Source organism: Halichoerus grypus, chromosome 5 (genome assembly GCF_964656455.1).
Source record: "Halichoerus grypus chromosome 5, mHalGry1.hap1.1, whole genome shotgun sequence".
Classification (NCBI taxonomy): Eukaryota; Metazoa; Chordata; class Mammalia; order Carnivora; family Phocidae; genus Halichoerus; species Halichoerus grypus.
The window spans coordinates 147,790,584-147,810,711 of record NC_135716.1 but is presented as its reverse complement, the minus strand read 5'-3'; the positions used below and the strand labels follow the sequence as shown (position 1 = coordinate 147,810,711).

The window sequence follows — 20,128 nt, the reverse complement described above, 5'->3', positions numbered from 1 at the left end:
TAGAAAAATGTTTCTATAGCTGACATCAAAGAAATTATTGCTTGTGTTTTCTTCTAGGAATTTTATTGTTTCAGGTTTCACATTTAGGTCTTTAATTCATTTTGAGTTTATTTTTGTGAATGGTGTAAGAAAGTGGCCCAGTTTCATTCTTTTGTATGTAGCTGTCCTGTTTTCCCAATACCATTTACTGAAGAGACAATCTTTTTCCCATTGTATATCCTTGCTTCCTTTGTCATAGATTAAATGACCATAAAAGCATGAGTTTATTTCTGGACTCTATTCTGTTCCATTAATCTATGTATCTGTTTTTGTTCCAGTACCATGCTGTTTTGATTACTACAGCTTTTGGAACCCTCATGTACTGTGGGTGGGAATACAAATTGATGCGGCCACCGAAGAAAACAGTACAAAGGTCCTCAAAAAATTAAAAATTGAATTGCCATATGATCTGGTAATTCCAATACTGGGTATTTACCCCCCCAAAACACAAAACACTAATTTTAAAAGATATATGTACCCCTATGTTTATTGCAGCATTATTTACAATAGCCAAGATATGGAAGCAGCCCAAGTGTCTATTGATAGATGAATGGATAAAGAAGATGTGGCATATATATACAATGGAATTTTACTCAGCCATAAAAAAGAATGAAATCTTACAATTACAACAACATGGATGGAACTAGAGGGCATGCTAAGTGAAATGAGTCAGACAGAGAAAGACAAACACCATATGATTTCACTCCTATGTGGAAATTAAGAAACACAATAAATGAACAAAGGAAAAAAGAGAGAAACTAAAAAACAGACTCAAATATAGGGAACATACAGTTCGTTGCCGGGGGGGAGGATGGGTGAAATAGGTGAAGTGGATTAAGAGTACACTTATCATGATGAGCAATGAGTAATTTATAGAATTGTTGAATCACTATATTGTACACCTGAAATGAATATAACACTGTATATCAATTATACTGGAATTAAAAAAATCATCACTAAAAATTTTTAAAAGACGAATGATCCAATTTAAAAATGGACATAACAATTTGGTACTTCTCTAAGGGAGATATACTAGTGGTTAATAAGCATATAAAAGGTGATCAATATCATTCACAGATCAAGCCCAAAGGACATACCACTTCACATCCAGTAGGATGGCTATAATCTAAAAGACTATAATAGAGGCACCTGGGTAGCTCATTTGGTTAAGCATCTGACTCTTGATTTGGGCTCAGGTCATGATCTCAGGGTCATGAGATTGAGCCCCACATAGAGCTCTGCACTCAGTAGGGTCTGCTTGAGATTCTCTCTCCCTCTTCCTCTGCCCCCCCCCTTTCCCTCCCTCTCTCAAATAAAGTCTTACAAAAAAATTAAAAAGTTAAAAGACTATAATAAGTGTTGGCAAGGATGTGGAGAAATTGAAATCCTCATTCACTGCGAGTAAGAATGTTAAATAGAGCCACTTCAGAAAACAATGTGACAATTCCTCAAATTGTTAAACAAAGAATTACCATTCTACTCAGTGTGTATATCAAAGAAAAATAAAAACATACTCCATAAAACTTGCACACAAATGTTCATAGCAGCATTATTCATCATAGCCAACAAAGTGGATACAACTCAAGTGTCCATTAACTGATAAATGAATAAATAAAATGTGCATATCCTTACAATAAACAGATGTTTTAATTTTTGTTAATTAATTAATGTAAATTTTGATGAAGCCCATTTTTATCAATCTTTTCTGTTACGGTTTTCTGGGTCCTGTCTGCATAAACTTTGCCTAATTCAAGACCATGAAGATATTCTCTTATTTTTTTCTTCTTCTAATAGCTTTAGCTTTTATATTTAGATCTGTTATCCAACCTAACAGTTGTTGACAGATGGGTGTTTAAGTCTCCAACTATAGTTGTGGATTTGTTGATTTATCCTTTCAGTTCTACCAGTTTTTACTTTACATGTTTTGCAGACCTGTTGTTTGGTGCATATATATTTAGGATTGCTATGTCTTCTTGGTGGGTTAATCATTACATAATGTATTTCTCTGTTCCTGGTTATTTTCTTTGCTCTGAAGTGTACCTTATCTGATATTAATATAGTCATGACTACTTATTTATTTATTTTTTACTACTTTTTAAAAATTTAACAGGTTTATTTATAATTGTTATAAAGTTGAATTGCTGAAATTTGTTCACTGAAACATTGACTTGCATTAAGGCTTTATGTTCCCACATTTATATTAAAAATTCACACACAAATGAAAGTGGAAAAACTGCCACTACCTGATTTCTGTCTTCTATTTTTCCACTTGCAATCATATACTTTAGGTACCTTTTGACCCTATGGAAAAAAAATATCTAACATTCAGAACTACCAAGAAGAGATTTTTTTTTTTAAAGACTGAAATGTTTTCCATCATAGTGGATTCTTAAGCATGTTCTCCACCCATGTGGCATGCTAACTGGATGACTTTTGGTATAATTGTTATATGTTTGACATGGATACCATACATATTGGTGTCTTCAAAAAGGCCCACCAGATAGGCCTCACTTGCCTCCTACAAAGCACAAAAGCTGCAACCTTGCAGTCCACTTTGTAGGAGCCATGGTATAGAGACCTCCTTACTTTCCCCTCTTCTCCTTCAGCTGGAGCTCAGGGAGCTACAGGTGGCCCTGGTGTGAGCAAGCGACCATGGCATGGCAGTGGCTAGGAACACTACCACTTACTTTTAATTAATGTTTGTATGATGTTACTTTCTCCATTCTTTTACTGTCAAACTGACTGTATCATTATATTTGAAGTGAGTTTCTTATAGACATAATATAGTTGGATTGTGTTTTTTAATTCACTTTGACCATCTCTATTAATTTGTATTTAGATCATTTACATTTAAGGAAATTATTGACATTTTAGAGCTTAAGTTGTCATTTTATTTTTAACTTTCTGTTTGTTCTGTTTTTCATTTTTCTATTTTCCTTTCCTGCCTTCCTGTGGGTTGCTTGAATATTTTTAGAATTCCATTTTTATTTTTTATAGTGTTTTTGAGTGGATCTCTTTGTGTAGCCTTTTTAGGGAGTGCTTTAAGTATTATATCATACATACATAACCTTTCAGTCTAGTGATGTCATTTTATTAGTTTGAGGGGAGTATAGAAACCATACTCTCCTTCATTTTCCTTTATACTTCCCCCCTTTATAATAAAATAGTCTTAAATATTTCCTCTACACACACGTACAACCACATCAGTATCAAAATTTTTGCTTCAGTTGTCAAACATATTTTAGAAACCTCAAAAAAAAGAAGGAAAATCTAATATATTTAATTATGTTTTTTCTCACTGTATTATTTCATCCTTTCTGATGCTCCAAGTCAGCTTTTCTTAGTCCCTTTTTTCTTTCTTTCTTTCTTTTTTTAATAAAGATTTTATTTATTTGAGAGAGAGCAAGCAAGAGCAAGAACGAGAGAAAGCACGAGTGGGGGGGAGGGGCAGAGGGAGAGGGAGAAGCAAACTACCCGCTGAGCAGGGAGCCCGACGCCACCTGGGGGCTCCATCCCAGGACCCTGGGATCATGACCTGAGCCTAAAGCAGATGCTTAACTGATGGAGCCATCCAGGAGCCCCTAGTCCCTTCCTTCCTGTTTAGAGAACTTCTTTTAACCATTCTTTCTGTGTGTGTTTGTTGATGACAACTTCTTAGTTTTCCTTTATCTGAGAATGTCTTGGTTTTCCCTTCATTCCTAAAGGATAATTTTGCTGGATATAGAATTCTGGGTTCAGAGTTCTTTTCTTTTAGTATTTTAAAAGTCTTATGTCACTTCTTTCTGACTTCCGTGGCTTAAAAAAAAAAAAAAAAGATTTATTTAGTTATTTATTTTAGAGAGGGAGGGAGAGAGAGAGCAGGAGCAGGGGAAGAAGGAGAGAAGCAGACTCCCCACTGAGCACAGAGCCTGATGCAGGGCTCAATCCCATGACCCTGAGATCATGACCTGAGTCAAAATCAAGAGTCAGACACTTAACCGCCTGAGCCACCCAGGCGCCCCTGATTTCCATGGTTTTTTATGAGAAATCTATTGTCATTTGAACTGCTTTTCTCTCTGATAGGTAAGGTGTTGTTTCTCCCTCTCTGCTTGCAAGATTTTTAATGCCTTTAGTTTTCAAAAGTTTAACTATGATGGGTTTTGTTTAGATTTCTTGGGTTTAGCCTTTCTGGAATTTAGTCAGATTATTGAATATGTAGGTGTGTGTCTTTTCCTATATTTGGGAAGTTTTCAGCCATTATTTCCTCAAGTACTTTTTTAACCATGCCCCCTTTCTCTTCTCCTTCTGGGACTCTGATGGCATAAACATTAGATCTTTTGTTATGGTCCCACAGGTTCCTGAGGCTCTGTTCTTTTGTTGCTGTTGTTATTCTTTTTGGTCTATTTTCTCTTTGTTGTTCAGATAGAGGAATTTCTATTTTTATATCTTGTAGTTCATTAGTTCTTCTCTCTGATCCCTCTATTCTGCTGTTGAGTCCATCCACTGAGTTTTTATTTTGGTTATTATATTTTTCAATTCTAAAATTTCCATTTGGTCCATCCTTATATTTCCTATTTCTTTTTTTTCCTTTGACTTTTTTTTTAATTTTATTTTTTTATGTTATGTTAGTCACCATACAATACATCATTAGTTTTTGATGTAGTGATCCACGATTCATTGTTTTTTTTTGTTGTTGTTTTTTTTTTAAGATTTTATTTATTTATTTGAGACAGAGAGAGAGAGCACATGAGATGGGGGAGGGTCAGAGGGAGAAGCAGGCTCCCTGCCGAGCAGGGAGCCCGATGCGGGACTCGATCCAGGGACTCCAGGATCATGACCTGAGCCGAAGGCAGTCGCTTAACCAACTGAGCCACCCAGGCGCCCCGATTCATTGTTTTTGTATAACACCCAGTGCTCCATGCAGTACCTGCCCTCCTTAATACCCATTACTGGGCTAACCCATCCCTCCCAACCCCTTCCCCTCTAAAACCCTCAGTTTGTTTCTCAGAGTCCATAGTCTCATGGTTGATCTCTCCCTCCGATACCGCCCCCCTTCATTTTTCCCTTCCTTCTCCTAATGTCCTCCATGCTATTCCTTATGTTCCACAAATAAGTGAAACCATATGATAATTGACTTTCTCTGCTTGACTTATTTCACTTAGCATAATCTCCTCCAGTCACATCCATGTTGATGTAAAAGTTGGGTATTCATCCTTTCTGATGGCTAAATAATATTCCACTGTATATATGGACACAGCAAAGGAAACAGTCAACAAAACAAAAAGGCAAACCACAGAATGGGAGAAGTATTTGCAAATGCCACTACAGATAAAGGGTTGATATCCAAGATCTATAAAGAACTTCTCAAACTCAACATCCAAAAAACAATCAAGTCAAAAAATGGGCAGAAGACATGAACAGACACTTCTCCAAAGAAGACATACAAATGGCTAACAGATACATGAAAAAATGTTCATCATCATTAGTCATCAGGGAAATTCAAATCAAAACCACACTGAGATACCACCTTACACCAGTTAGAATGGCAAAAATTGACAAGGCAAGAAACAACAAATGTTGGAGAGGTTGTGGAGAAAGGGAAACCCTCTTACACTGTTGGTGGGAAAGCAAGTTGGTACAGCCACTTTGGAAAACATGTGGAGGTGCCTCAAAAAATTAAAAATAGAGCTACCCTATGACCCAGCAATTGCACTCCTGGGTGTTTACCCCAAAGACACAGATGTAGTGAAAAGAAGGGCTCTGTGCACCCCAGGGTTCATAGCAGCAATGTCCGCAATAGCCAAACTGTGGAAAGAGCCAAGATGTCCTTCAACAGATGAATGGATAAAGAAGATGTGGTACATTTCCTATTTCTTTACCAAGAATTTTTATTTTTCCATGTTTCAAGCATGTTTTTACATTTGTTTCTTGAAGTATTTTTATGATGGCTACTTTAATCTTTGTCAGAGACCTAAAATCTCTGTCATCTCAGAATGATAGCTATTGATTATCTTTTTTGTTTGTTTATTTGTAATTTAGTTTGAGGTTTTCCTAGTTCCAGGTGTGATGTGTGGTTTTTGATTGAAACTTTGACATCTTGGGGTTTTGAGACTCTGGCTGTTATTTATTTATTTATTTAATAAAGATTTTTCTTTATTTATTATTTGACAGAATGAGAGAGACAGTGAGGGAAGGAACACAAGCAGGGGGAGTGGGAGAGGGAGAAGCAGGCTTCCTGCTGAGCAGGGAGCCCAATGCGGGGCTCGATCCCATGACCCTGGGATCATGACCTGAGCCGAAAGCAGACACTTAACGATTGAGCCACCCAGGTGCCCCTAAATATTTATTTTTTAAGTATGAAAAAACTAGCAGTAATTTTTTAGCTGTAATTCTTTATTACCATCAAACATAGTTTTAAAATTTTTCTTGTCTCATTTCTTTTGACAGACTATTTCAATCAGAATCCTAATAATGTCCACACTGTGTTTCACCAATAAATCTCAAGTCTTTTTTAGTCTGTAAGGACTCTCTCCCCTCCTTTAAAAATTTTCTTACAAAATTTTTGTTGTTGTTTTATTGTTATTGCAGAAACTGGGTATTTATACTGTCTGGATTTTGCCAATTGCTTCACTGTTGAATTTAACTTACCATGCTTCTCTGTCCCTTTATTTAGGTGTCAGATTGAGCCATGAATATTATTTAAATATCCTGTTTTAGCCAGCTTTCTCTGACATTTCTATGGCTAGGGGAAGGGATGTGCCCACCACCTCATTACTGCAAGGTGGGGTAGAAGTCAGGGCACAAGTCCAGGTTTCCAATTTGGACTCTGTTTACATGCAGGATGGGGGCTATTCATTACTGCTGGGCAAGGATAGAAGTTCTGGTTCCCCACTAGTGCTCCAACCAATACCAATCTGCCTAGGAAAGATAGGTGTGCTTCATTTGTGCTCCCAATAGGACCTCCCATGGACACTATGGGGGAGAACAAAGTAACTTCATTATTGTTGGGCAGTGGTGAACATCCTGGCTCTCTACTAGACCTCCTCTGACACCACCCCCTATTATCCTTTTTAAAAAAGTAATGTATTTAATTGTAAGCTTATGTAATTTAATTTTTTAAAATGACTATTTCGAATAATTGGCTCATAAAATTCTTGAAAATTTAACAATCAACTCTTATGAGCCAGTAGAAGCTGGCTCTGGCACAACTCAGTAAAAATGCACATAACCTTTGATCCAGCAACTCTACTGCTAGGAATCTACACTAAGGAATTCTAAATTTATCTTAAATTCATCTGTGCAACTGTTAACTGGACATGTCTCATACCCATGTGTGTCTAATAGGCATCTCAAATTTATAATGTCCAGAACTAAATCCTTAATTTTTATTCCATAAAACCTGTTTCTTCTGTGTTTCCCATCTCAGTACATGGCTACCATCACCCAAATGCTCAGGTTCATCAGTCTTGACTCTTCTCTTTCTCTTAACCATCTTAACTATTAGCAAATCCTGCCCACTGCATCATCAAAATATATTATGAATCCTATGACTTCCTTCCTTCTTTGTCATTGAGCCTCATTGATTTTAAGTAACCAATCTCTGAAGTAATCACTGTGGCTTTGTCTGGCCAAACCTGAGTTTACCCATCTCGGGGAGTATTGAGTCAATCCCACCTAAGCACTTGCATAAGTGGATTCTGGCAAAAAGACAATTTTGGCTCTAATGTTGCAGCGTGGTCATTTAATTGCTCATGTTCTCTGTTACAAACATCACATAATTCTATACATATATAGTAGATTAAGTAGGAAAAAAGAAAAGAAAAATAAACCTAGAATTTAGTGCTTATAATGCTCTACATTTTCATGTGTAGCATGTTTTAAAATGTAAATTACTTCACATGACCTAAACAAATCCTTTTTTTAAATAGGTATTTTAAGTTATCTAGAGCCAGTTTGTTCTTTTAAAAAGGTCATTAATGCTTAATCTATCTTTTTTTCACATGGAATGGAACAAAGTGATTATATGTGAAAATTCATGGCAAATTCCTCTTTATGGCAAACATACTTTTTTCTAAGGTGCTTTTTGTTTCACTGTTCACACACTTAAAAGTAAACATGAAAGAAGACCTGTTTTACACCTTTGTGCCAGTATCCTTTTAAACCTCTGTTCTGTTTATTGCTGATTTCTCTGGTTTCTTCATTGGACCCACAAGAGAATAGTTTTCTTAATTTGAAATATATAATTGCCAAATAGAACATAGTTCTAAATTTGAAATGTTCTGACTCTTATAAAAGTTATCCTGACTTTTTAACTGCAAAATTTCAGAAAAATTATAACTCATATATTACTGCTGTTCAAGAAAGTTACATCTGTTAGATGTAATTTTTTTTTTTGTTTGGGACGAATTTAATAAAGGGATTATATTTACAAAGGCATGAGCAGAGTTTAAGGAAACCAACAAAGGATGATGCAGTATCCCAGGGCTAATAACAGTAAGAGAGCTAGTAAAAGTGGACATTTCTTTGTTTTTTTTTTTAAGATTTTATTTATTTGAGAGGGAGAAAGCAAGGGAGAGAGAGAGAGCACAAGTGGGAGGAGGGGCAGAGAGAAAGGCAGAAGCAGACTCCTTGCTGAGCAGGGAGCCTGACACGGGGCTCAATCCCAGGACCCTAGGATCATGACGTGGGCTGAAGGTAGACACTTAACCGACTGAGCAACCTAGATACCCCAAAAGTGGACATTTCTTACCAGTATTCTCAACTGTTGGCTTTGCCTTCCCCAGCCCACTCTTTCTTGGTACCTTAAGTATTTGGGCAGATGGTAAGTACTTTTTTCAGTGCATCCCTGTTGCTGATAGCTACTAGTCTGTATGATTATTTGATAGTTTATAGGAAACCATGTGTGAAAGACTGAGCTAGATGCAATTTATATATTCAATACACATTTGAGTGCCACTATATGTGAGGATTGTGATAAGTGTGAGACAGTCAAGAAGACAAATCTGCTTTTTGTCTAAATGGAATCACAGTTTTGGTCTATTTATATAGATGGTGTTTGTACTGCCTGCATATTACCTAATGCTTAATATAATTTTTTTTTCAGTCAACCCCCAATGCTTTGCTCCCACTGACTTTCTTGTTTTTCAGGTCTAAGAGTGCTAATGACTCCTGGCTGTCTTTTGGTTCTAGAGATCCTCTTCTTCCCTTGTTTCTTCCTTTAAACTTGTCCACATCTCTGTAAATAGTCTTTAATCTAAGTTCTTTTGAGCATGCCATCCATTTAATGCAAGAACTTAATTAACATAACCTATTTCAACATGCATTCTGAATGAAAGTTGATGTTAGAAATATTCAAATTCTGGTTAACTATTGACTTGTTTGTGTAAATGCTTTAAAAATCTACCATCCCCATCACCTCCTTTATGCTGCATCTCAACATTATGTTTGTTTCCACAACTCTTACTTAACATTTTATTTTTTATTTGCTTATTTATAATCTTCTCCATTAGACTGTAAGTTGCATAGGGCAGAGACCATATTTATATTTTCAGCATTGTATTCCTTGTGACTGGTATATAGTAGAGGCCCAATAAATATTTGTTCATTCATTTATTTGACAAATATTAAGGACCTACTATATGCCAGGCCCTGTTTCAGATTCTGAAAATAGAAAAAATAAACCATGTTCCTTCTCTTGTAAAATAAAGAACTAATTGTGTTCCAAGTATAGATGTATGAGATGTTAATAGCCTTTATATGAAAACAGCATTCTATGGACAAATAAATCTGGAAGCAGTTATTCAAAAGTTGAACTGACTTTTTGTTGCAGGTTTTCTCAACTACCTTACTAAGCAAATGTGAATTTACAAGAGGGGATTGATAGATATGCAATGTTTCCCAAGCTCTTTGTTCACAGAGCCCCATTTTCAGTGACCAGTCAAAATTAATATTTCAAAATAAACCATAATTGGGGGACATGGTTGTTGTTTTGGATTATTTAAGTGGGTCAGGAAAAATATGACTGCAATTTCCCTGGCTAATCCATTTCCTATTTATTATTCTTTAGTCGATTGACTTAAAGTATACAACACAAAATGATCTTCATGATTTAAGAGCAAGTCATGCTTTTTTTTAGAAGATATAAAACAAATTTAAACAGTTTTACAGTTGACTCATGAGGTGATGTACAATTAAGAACAGATCTTCAATATAATAGTTTGGTCCTCAAAGATGTGCACACAACATTGAAAGAACTGACATAATTTCAAATTTATCTGTGTTTAATTCTGGGTCATACCAACATAGATTTAATGCATTTTGCCAATTCACCAAGATGGCCTACTGCACAAACCAATGTTTTAATTTTGTGTCTTAAGTGTTCTTTTTCTCACAGAAGGAATTTTACTTCCACCTCTTAATTGCTGTGCCTTAGAAAAAATGTATCGTCTCTGAGCCTCAGTTTCCTCAACTATAAAATGACATACTAACACCTATCTCACAAGATTAAATAATCTCATATATATATATATAATTCCTTTCATGAATGGGAAGTTACAGACAAGTCAGGGGAACAGGATACACAGAATCATGAATGTGGTAATGTATTAAAGTTGGAGACATCAGTAAGAATGAATGTTTAATTGCTATAGGTACAGATGGTTAAATATAGAAATATTTGTAGATATGTGTACACACATGGGTTAGTACATGCACACATACTTCTTTGTTCTGTCCACTAAGAGAGCTTAGAAGAAATGACACCCCAAATACAATAAACACACTTAGGGCCTAGATCTTGGCATCTAGTACCATTTTCATGAAAAGGAACCAGGGTTCCTTGGAAAATGGCTTATTCTATGACTGAGGCAGACAATATACAAGATGAACCTGGATCAGCCTGTGGTGTCAGAAAGTAAGGGATTGTTTAATACACATACAAACACACTCATATACACACTAGTGGGATATGTCAAAGGGACATAGGAGCCTACTGAAAGAACTCTTAAATGGCCAAAAATGGAATAATTCGAGCAACAAAATAAAAGTAGCATCAAATTATAATCCAAAGTATAAAATAAATATCCATGAGTCCATAATGATATAAATACATGACTAAAATAATTAATTAATGGGGAAGAATAGGCAAATTTCCCATGCAGAAGAATTCCAAATATATAGATACTCAAACCTAAAAGAAGGGAAGCTTAAGTTCCTACTCCTTAAATGTAGGTTGCACATAGTGACTTTCTTCCTAAAAGTACAATATGAAAAGTTGCGGAGTAGGAATATCTTTATAGTAAGAAAGCCTAACAAACACAATGGTCAGCAGATCAAGGTCAACATCAACAGTCCTATGTCATGTTGGTGGTATGTAACCTTGATATCCTATGATGAAAATGGTACTTTACATTTATAATCTTCCTCCAAAAAACCAATAACTCATACCATTACACACCTATTAGAATGGCTAAACTCCAGGTCACTGACAACACCAAATTTGGGCAAGAATGTAGATCAACTGGGACTCTCATTCATTGCTGGTGTAAATGCAAAATGGTACATCCACCTTGGAAATTTGGTAGTTTCTTACAAAACTAAACATGCTCTTCTCATTTGATCCAGTAATTGCATCCCTTGGTATTTACCCAAAGGAGTTGAGAAGTAATATTCATAGAAACCTGCACCTGGATATTTATAGCACATTTATTCATAATTGTTGAAGCTTGGAAGCAACCAAGATAGCCATCAGTAGGTGAATGGATAAACTGTGGTACAACCAGACAAGGGAATATTAGTCAGTGCTAAAACAAATTGAGCTATCAAGTCATGAAAAGACATGGAGGAACCTTAAATGCATGTAACTAAGTGAAAGAAGCCAATCTGAAAAGGCTATATATTGTATGATTCCAACTATATGACATTATGGAAAAGGCAAAACTATGTAAAGAGTAAAACAGTCAGTGGTTGCCAGAGGTAAAGTGTTTGGAGGGATGAATAAGAAGAGCACAGAAAATTTTTAGGGAGGTGAAAATACTCTGTATGACACTATAATGATGGATACATATCATTATATATTTACCCAAATCCATAGAAAGTACAACACCAAGAGTTAATCCTAAAGCAAACTATGGATTTGGGAGTGATTATGATGTGTCAATTTAGGTTCATCAATTGTAACAAATGTACCACTCTGGTGAGAGATGTTGATAATGGGATAATGAAACAATACATGTGGGGGGCAAGGTGTATATGGGAAATCTCTGTACTTTCCTCTCAATTTTGCCATGAAACTAAAATTAACATAATAAACAATAACAAATAAACATTAATATGTACATAAACTTCCAATTAGCACATTTTTAATCATCTTAAAAATAATTTATCATTAATTTTTGTCATTGAAACTTCATATGCTATATGGAAGTCAATTTGGAATCAGCATCCAACACCCTCAAACACAGCTACACATTTGTTTTAGAGTAAATTCATAATGGTTCAGAATTGCTTGAGTTCCCTACAGATGCTGTTCTTGTCTTCAACCCCTGTGTTACTACATATTTCTGCATTTAAACAGTGAATTTGATACAAAAATGATAACACAAAGATTGTAAAGGTAAAGAAACAAACTTCAGTTCCCTGAATTCTTTCATTTTACATAACAATATGGAGTTCTTATTTGTGTTTAAAATTTAAAATTTAAAATACAGAGCAGGGGCGCCTGGGTCGCTCAGCCGTTAAGTGTCTGCCTTCGGCTCAGGTCATGATCCCAGGGATCGAGCCCCACATCGGGCTCCCTGCTCAGTGGGAAGCCTGCTTCTCCCTCTCCCACTCCCCCTGCTTGTGTTCCCTCTTTTGCTGTCTCTCTCTCTGTCAAATAAATAAAATCTTTAAAAATAAAATAAAATAAAAAGCAGAGACATTTGAAAACTGCTAAAATCAATACTGAAGAAACAAAGACATGTAATTTCTAGAGTTTATTGTGAAATAGGATTTTTGTGAATCTCTGCCAAGCCTATCCTTTCTGCTTAAGACTTTTACTATTTGTAGATATGTTGCTTCATTTGAAAGAAACTTTTCAAAATTAAAGTCAATAAAAAGAGTTTTTCAATCAACAGTGAGTAAAGATATGGAGCGCCTGGGTGGCTCAGTCGGTTAAGCAGCTACCTTCGGCTCAGGTCATGATCCCAGGGTCCTGGGATTGAGTCCTGCATTGGGCTCCTTGCTCAGCAGGGAGCCTGCTTCTCCCTCTCCCTCTGCCTGCTGCTCTGCCTACTTGTGCTCTCTCTCTATCTCTCTGTCAAATAAATAAAATAAAATCTTAAAAAAAAAACAGTGAATAAAGATAGATTGATAAATCTGACTGTATTCTCTATTGAATATGCATATACAAAGAAGGCCAATTTTGATGAAGTCGTTGACAAAACAGCAGAAGGTATAACTCAAAAACAAAATGGTATTGATTACTACAACAGACAACTTGTAAGTATAAGTTTCTTTCCCCTTTAAAAATAATTTAAAAGTTTCGGGGCACCTGGGTGGCTCAGTCGGTTAAGCATCCAACTCTTGATTTTGGCTCAGGTCATGATCTCAGGGTCATGAGATGGAGCCCCACGTTGGTCTCCATGTTGGGTGTGGAGCCTGCTTGAGATTTTCTCTCACGCTCTCCCTCTGCCCCTCCTCCCCAAGCTCATGCTCTCTCTCTTTAAAATAAATAAATAAAATTAAAAATTATTAATCCTTTATTTTTTATTTTTCTGTACTGTAATTTTTAATTATTTTTGCTATTTTTAATATTTATTGAGATATAACTGACATAACATATTTCGTAAGCTTTAGGTATACAACACATTGGTTTAATTTTTTTATTATTTTTTCTATAAAGTTTTAATTTAAATTCTAATTAGTTAACATATAGTGTAATATTAATTTCAGGTGAAAATATAGCGATTCAACACTTCCATACAATACCTGATGCTCATCACAAGTGCACTCCTTAATCCCCATCACCTATTTGACCTACCCCTTCACACCCTGCCCTCTGGTAACCATCAGTTTGTTCTCTATAGTTAAGAGTCTGTTTCTTTGTATGTCTTTCTCTTTTTTGCCGACGTTCATGTGTTCTGTTTCTTAAATTCCACATAAAAGTGAAATCATATAGCATTTGTCTTTCTCTGACTGACTTAATTTTGCTTAGCATAATACTCTCCAGCTCCATCTATATTGTTGCAAATGGCAAGATTTCATTCTTTTTATGGTTGAGTAATATTCTATTATATATGTATACCACATCTTCTTTATCCATTCATCTATTGATGGACACTTGGGCTGTTTCCATAAATTGGCTATTGTAAATAATGCTGCTATAAACATTGGGGTGTGTGTATCCTTTTGAAGTAGTATTTTTGTATTCTTTGGGTAAATACCTCATAGTGCAATTGCTGGACTGTAGGGTAGTTCTATTTTTTAACTTTTTGAGAAACCTCCATACTGTTTCCAGAGTGGCTACACCAGTTTGCATTCCCACCAACAGTGCAAGAGGGTTCCCCTTTTTCCTCATCCTTGCCGACACCTGTAGTTTCTTGTGTTGTTCATTTTAGCCATTCTGACAGGTATGAGGTGATAACTCATTGTGGTTTTGGTTTGTATTTCTCTGATGTAGAATGTTCCCCCTGCTTGTGCTCTCTCTTTCTGACACATAAATAAATAAAATCTTTAAAAAATTTTTGTTGTTGTTGTTATCAACAAAAGATTTTCAACCCATGCATATATGGTCAATTAATTTATGACAAAGGAGCCAAGAATACACAATGGGGAAAGGAGAAACTCTTCAATAAATGATGTTGAGAAAACTGGACAGCCACATGCAAAATAATGAAACTGGACCACTACACTGTGCAAAAAATCAACTCAAAATGGATTAAAGATTTGAATGTAAGAACTGAAACCATAAAACTCCTGGAAGATGGGGCACCTGGGTGGCTCAGTCGTTGAGTGTCTGCCTTCAGCTCAGGTCATGATCCCAGGGTCCTGGGATCGAGCCCCGCATCAGGCTCCCTGCTCCGCGGGAAGCCTGCTCTTCCTCTCCCACTCCCCCTGCTTGTGTTCCCTCTCTCACTGTGTCTCTCTGTCAAATAAATAAATAAAATCTTTAAAAAAAAAAAAACCTCCTGGAAGAAAACATAGGTAGTAAATTCCATGACATTGGTCTTGGCAATGCTTTCTTGGATCTGGCAACAAAAACAAAGACAGGGGCACCTGGGTGGCTCACTTGGTTAAGTGTCTGACTCTTGATTTCAGTTCAAGTCATGCTACCAGTGTCATGAGATCAAGCCCCATATTGGGCTCCACACTCAGCTCAGTGTCTGCTTGAGATTTTCCCTCTTCCTCTACCTTTGCCCCTCCCCTGGCTCATGCTTTCTAAATCAATCAATCAATCAATCAATCAACCTTTTTAAAAAGGCAAAGGCAACAACAACAACAACAAAAAAGGTGGGATGACATCAAACTAAAAAGCTTCTGCACAGTGAAGGAAATCATCAACAAAATTAAAAGGCAACCTACCAAAGGTGAGAAAATATTTGCTATTAATTAATTTTAGCCTTTCTGACTGGTGTGAGGTGGTATCTCATTGTGGTTTTGATTTGTATTTCCCTGATGCCAATTGATGTTGAGCATTTTTTCATGTGTCTGTTGGCCATTTATATGTCTTCTTCGGAGAAATGTCTGTTCATATCTTCTGCCCATTTCATGACTGGATTATTTGTTTTTTGGGTGTTGAGTTTAATAAACAGTATGGAGGTTCCTCAAGAAGTTGAAAATAGAGCTACCCTATGACCCAGCAATTGCACTACTAGGTATTTACCCCAAAGATACAAATGTAGTGATCAAAGGGGCACCTGCACCCCAATGTTCGTAACAGCAATGTCAACAATAGCCATACTGTGGAAAGAGCCCAGATGTCCATCGACAGATGAATGGATAAAGAAGATGTGTTTTATATATATATTAGAATACTATTCAGCCATCAAAAAGGATGAAATCTTACCATTTACATCAACGTGAATGGAACTGGAGGGTATTGAGCAAAATAAGTCAGAGAAAGTCAATTATATGGTTTCACTCATATCTGGACTTTAAGAAACAGTGCAGAGGGGGCACACGCTCGGGCGCCTCCGAGCCCAGGTCCTTGGGCCCGGATCAGGGTCCCCGGCGGAGCGCAAGACAAGATGTTGAGGCGCAGCATGGAAAACCAGGACGTTCAAACCAGACAACTGCAAGATGCTGTCACAAATATGGAGAAGCATTTCGGAGAGCTGTGCCAAATCTTTGCTGCTTATGTGCGGAAAACTGCCAGACCGCGAAACAAAGCAGACCTACTGGTGAATGAAATCAATGTGTATGCCTCTACGGAGACCCCAAATTTAAAGAAGGGCCTGAAAAACTTTGCTGATGAGTTTGCCAAACTTCAGGATTATCGACAAGCGGAGGTTGAAAGACTTGAAGCCAAAGTAGTTGAACCTTTGAAAGCTTATGGAACCATTGTAAAAATGAAACGAGATGACCTCAAAGCAACATTAACAGCAAGGAATCGAGAAGCTAAACAGTTAACTCAGTTAGAAAGAACACGTCAGCGAAACCCATGGGATCCACATGTTATTTCACAGGCAGAAACTGAATTGCAGAGAGCTACAATGGATGCTACCCAAACAACTCGTCATCTGTAGGAAACTATTGACAATTTTGAAAAGCAGAAAATAAAGGATATAAAGACTATATTTTCAGAATTTATCACTATTGAAATGTTATTTCATGGCAAAGCTTTAGAGGTCTACACTGCTGCCTACCAAAACATACAAAAGATTGATGAAGAAGAAGATTTGGAGGTTTTCCGAAATTCTCTGTATCCACCAGATTATGCATCCCGTTTAGATATCGTAAGAGCAAATTCAAAGTCGCCTCTTCAAAGATCACTCTCAGCTAAGTGTATATGTGGAAGAGGACAGGTATCTACCTGTCGACTAAGAAAGGATCAACAGGCAGAAGATGATGATGAAGAGGATGAAGACTTAGATGTTACAGAAGAAGAAAATTAATTTTCTTAAGTAAACTTCACCTTTCAGTTTTCATCTTAAATGACTTGGAATCCAGGATTACTACACTGTAAAACTTTATACTGGCTTCATACACGTTAAACCTCAAAATGAAATCCTACTGGAAATGAAAATTAAAGGAAATTTGTGCTGACCAAAAATGAAGGCTTTAAAAAATATTACACACCAGTCATTTCAACATCCTATCCAACAGTATGTGATTTTTATATAGGTTCCATTTTTTAAAAATTATGTATTTCAAAAGTATTTCATACTAATGCACTATACATAGTTGTGGTTGCAGTATAAGTAGATGACAAAAAAACAAGAGATCTAACAATTTGACTTGCTTCTTTTGCTTTCATTGCCAAAAAAGGGTCTTCAGTCATTCTGATTAAATACAAATTCTATTCCATAAAGCCTTAACAAAAAAGACAAGGGTTTTTTTTCCTTTCCTTTTTTTCACTTTTACTACAACCTTAAGTTTCATTGTTTGATAATTTACTTTTCAACAAGAGTGTTATTACTTCTGATTAAAGGTAAGGGGACACTAGGGTATCAGTGTCTTAAATTTTAGATTAAAATTTAGCATAAATTTTAGATTCAAAAAGAAAGCTACATTCAGCCTGATTCTGGTTTTAAAATGAAAATGATTATCATACTAAGGAATTATACATGAAACTACAACTTTTGGAAAGCTGTAATTTGGTGGAATGTTGCCTAAGAAAACATCATGGAAAACCAAAAACCATTAAAAGTATAAAAATTTTACCAAACCACCATCTAATTAATGAAAGAGAATATAGTTACTTTTGTTCCTGAAAATAATCAATTTAATCAGAGCCTTTCAGTACGTCCATTTGTTTCTTTGGATGGGGATTGTACTTTTGATATTTCATGGATACCAGTCAGGCATACAAAAATTATGAAATTTATAAAATCATTTGGGATAACCATAAAAAACAATTATTCATAACAGACAAATAAAGACTTTCTAGAAAGCAAAAAAAAAAAAAAAAGAAGAAGAAAGAAAGAAAAGAAAAGAAACAGTGCAGAGGGTCATAAGGGAAGGGAGGGAAATCTGAATGGGAAAAAATCAGAGAGGGAGACAAACCATGAGAGACTCTTAACTGTAGGAAACAAACTGAGGGTTGCTGCAGGGGAGTTGGGTGGGGGGATGGGATAACTGGGTGATGAGCATTAGGAGGGCACATGATGTGATGAACACTGGGTGTTACATGCAACTGATGAATAACTGAACACTACATCTGAACTAATGATGTACTATATGTTGGCTATTTGAATTTAAATAAAAAAAAATAAATGTGTGCTGGCTAGGCAAAGTATTAAAAAATGGGCAGAGGATCTGAATAGACATTTTTACAAAGAAGACATGGATGGCCAACAGATACATGAAAATGTGCTCAACATCACTAATCTTCAAGGAAATGCAAATCAAAACCACAATGAGATATCACTTCACAGCTGTTAGAATGACTATTATCAAAAAGACAAAAACAACAAGTGCTGGTGAGGATGTAGAGAAAAGGGAACCCTTGTGTACTGTTGGTGGGAATGCAAAATTGGTGCAGCCACTGTGTAAAACAATATAGAGGCTCTTCAAAAAAATTAAAAATAGAATTACCATATGATCCAGCAATTCCACTTCTGGGTATTTTTCCAAAGGAAATGAAAACACTAACTTGAAAAGACATATGCACCCCCATGTTCACTGCAGCATTATTTAAAATAGCCAAGATATGGAAATAAATCTAGTGTCCATTGATGGATGAATGGATATATATATATATAGCCAATGGATATATATATATGTGTGTGTGTGTATATATATATATATATATATATATATATATATACACACACAATGGAATGTTATTCAGCCATAAAAAGGAAATTTTCCCATTCACAATGATATGCATGGACCTTGAGTACATTATGGTAACTGAGATAAGTCAGACAGACAGAGAAAGACAAAACCATAAATCTTGCTTACATGTGGAATCTAAATGAACAAATAAACAAAAACTAAGCTCATAGTATTAAGAAGGACATGTGTGGTGTTGAGCACTGAGTGTTACACACAACTAATGAATCGTTGAATACTACTTCAAAAACTAATGATGTACTATATGTCAGCTAATTGAACATAATAATAATTTTTTTTAAAAAGGCAATGCATTTTGATTTATAAGAGCCAAGTATGATTAATAAATAAAAATAAAATGTTCCTGGAAACAAAACCCAAACAAACAAAAAAACAAGCTCATAGATACAGAGAACAGATTGGTAGTTACTAGAGGTGGGGGTGGGTGAAATGTGTGTAAGTGGTCAAAGGGTACAAACTTTTCAGTTATAAAATAAATAAGTCCTGGAGATGTGATGTACAGCATGGTGACTATAGTTAACAATACTGTATTGTATATTTAAAAGTTGCTAAGAGTAGATCTTAAAAGTTCTTATCACAAGAAAAAAATTGTAACTGTGGTAATGGATGCTAATTATATTTATTGTGGTAATCATTTCACAATATGTACAAATGTCAAATCGTTATGTTGTATACATGAAACTAATATAATGCTATATGTGTATTATATTTCAATAATAAAAGATTTTCACTGTCCAGGGGTGCCTGTGTGGCTCAGTTGTTAGGCGGCTGCCTTCGGCTCAGGTCATGATCCCAGGGTCCTGGGATTGAGCCCCATATTGGGCTCCCTGCTCAGCGAAGAGCCTCCTTCTCCCTCTCCTCCCCACTCGTGCTCTCTCACTATCTCTGTTGCTATCTCTCTCTCTCAAATAAATAAATAAAATCTTTAAAAAAAAAAAAAAGAATGAGGTTGAGAATGTTCTCCTTTCCTGAACACTCCATATCTCTATATATAGCACTTTAGTTTTTATATTTTACTGAATCATTCACCAATTTGTATATCTTACAAAATTACAAATTGTCTTATCTCTCCAAATAGACTAAATTCCATGAGGGCAGTTCATGTAATAGGAAA

General features: G+C 35.9%; 1 pseudogene; it reads left to right on the top strand.

Annotated features, from left to right (window-relative positions):
- Positions 1-16,192: 16,192 nt before the first annotated feature.
- LOC118545875 (CBY1-interacting BAR domain-containing protein 1 pseudogene) lies at positions 16,193-17,453 on the top strand (annotated as a pseudogene).
- Positions 17,454-20,128: the final 2,675 nt, after the last annotated feature.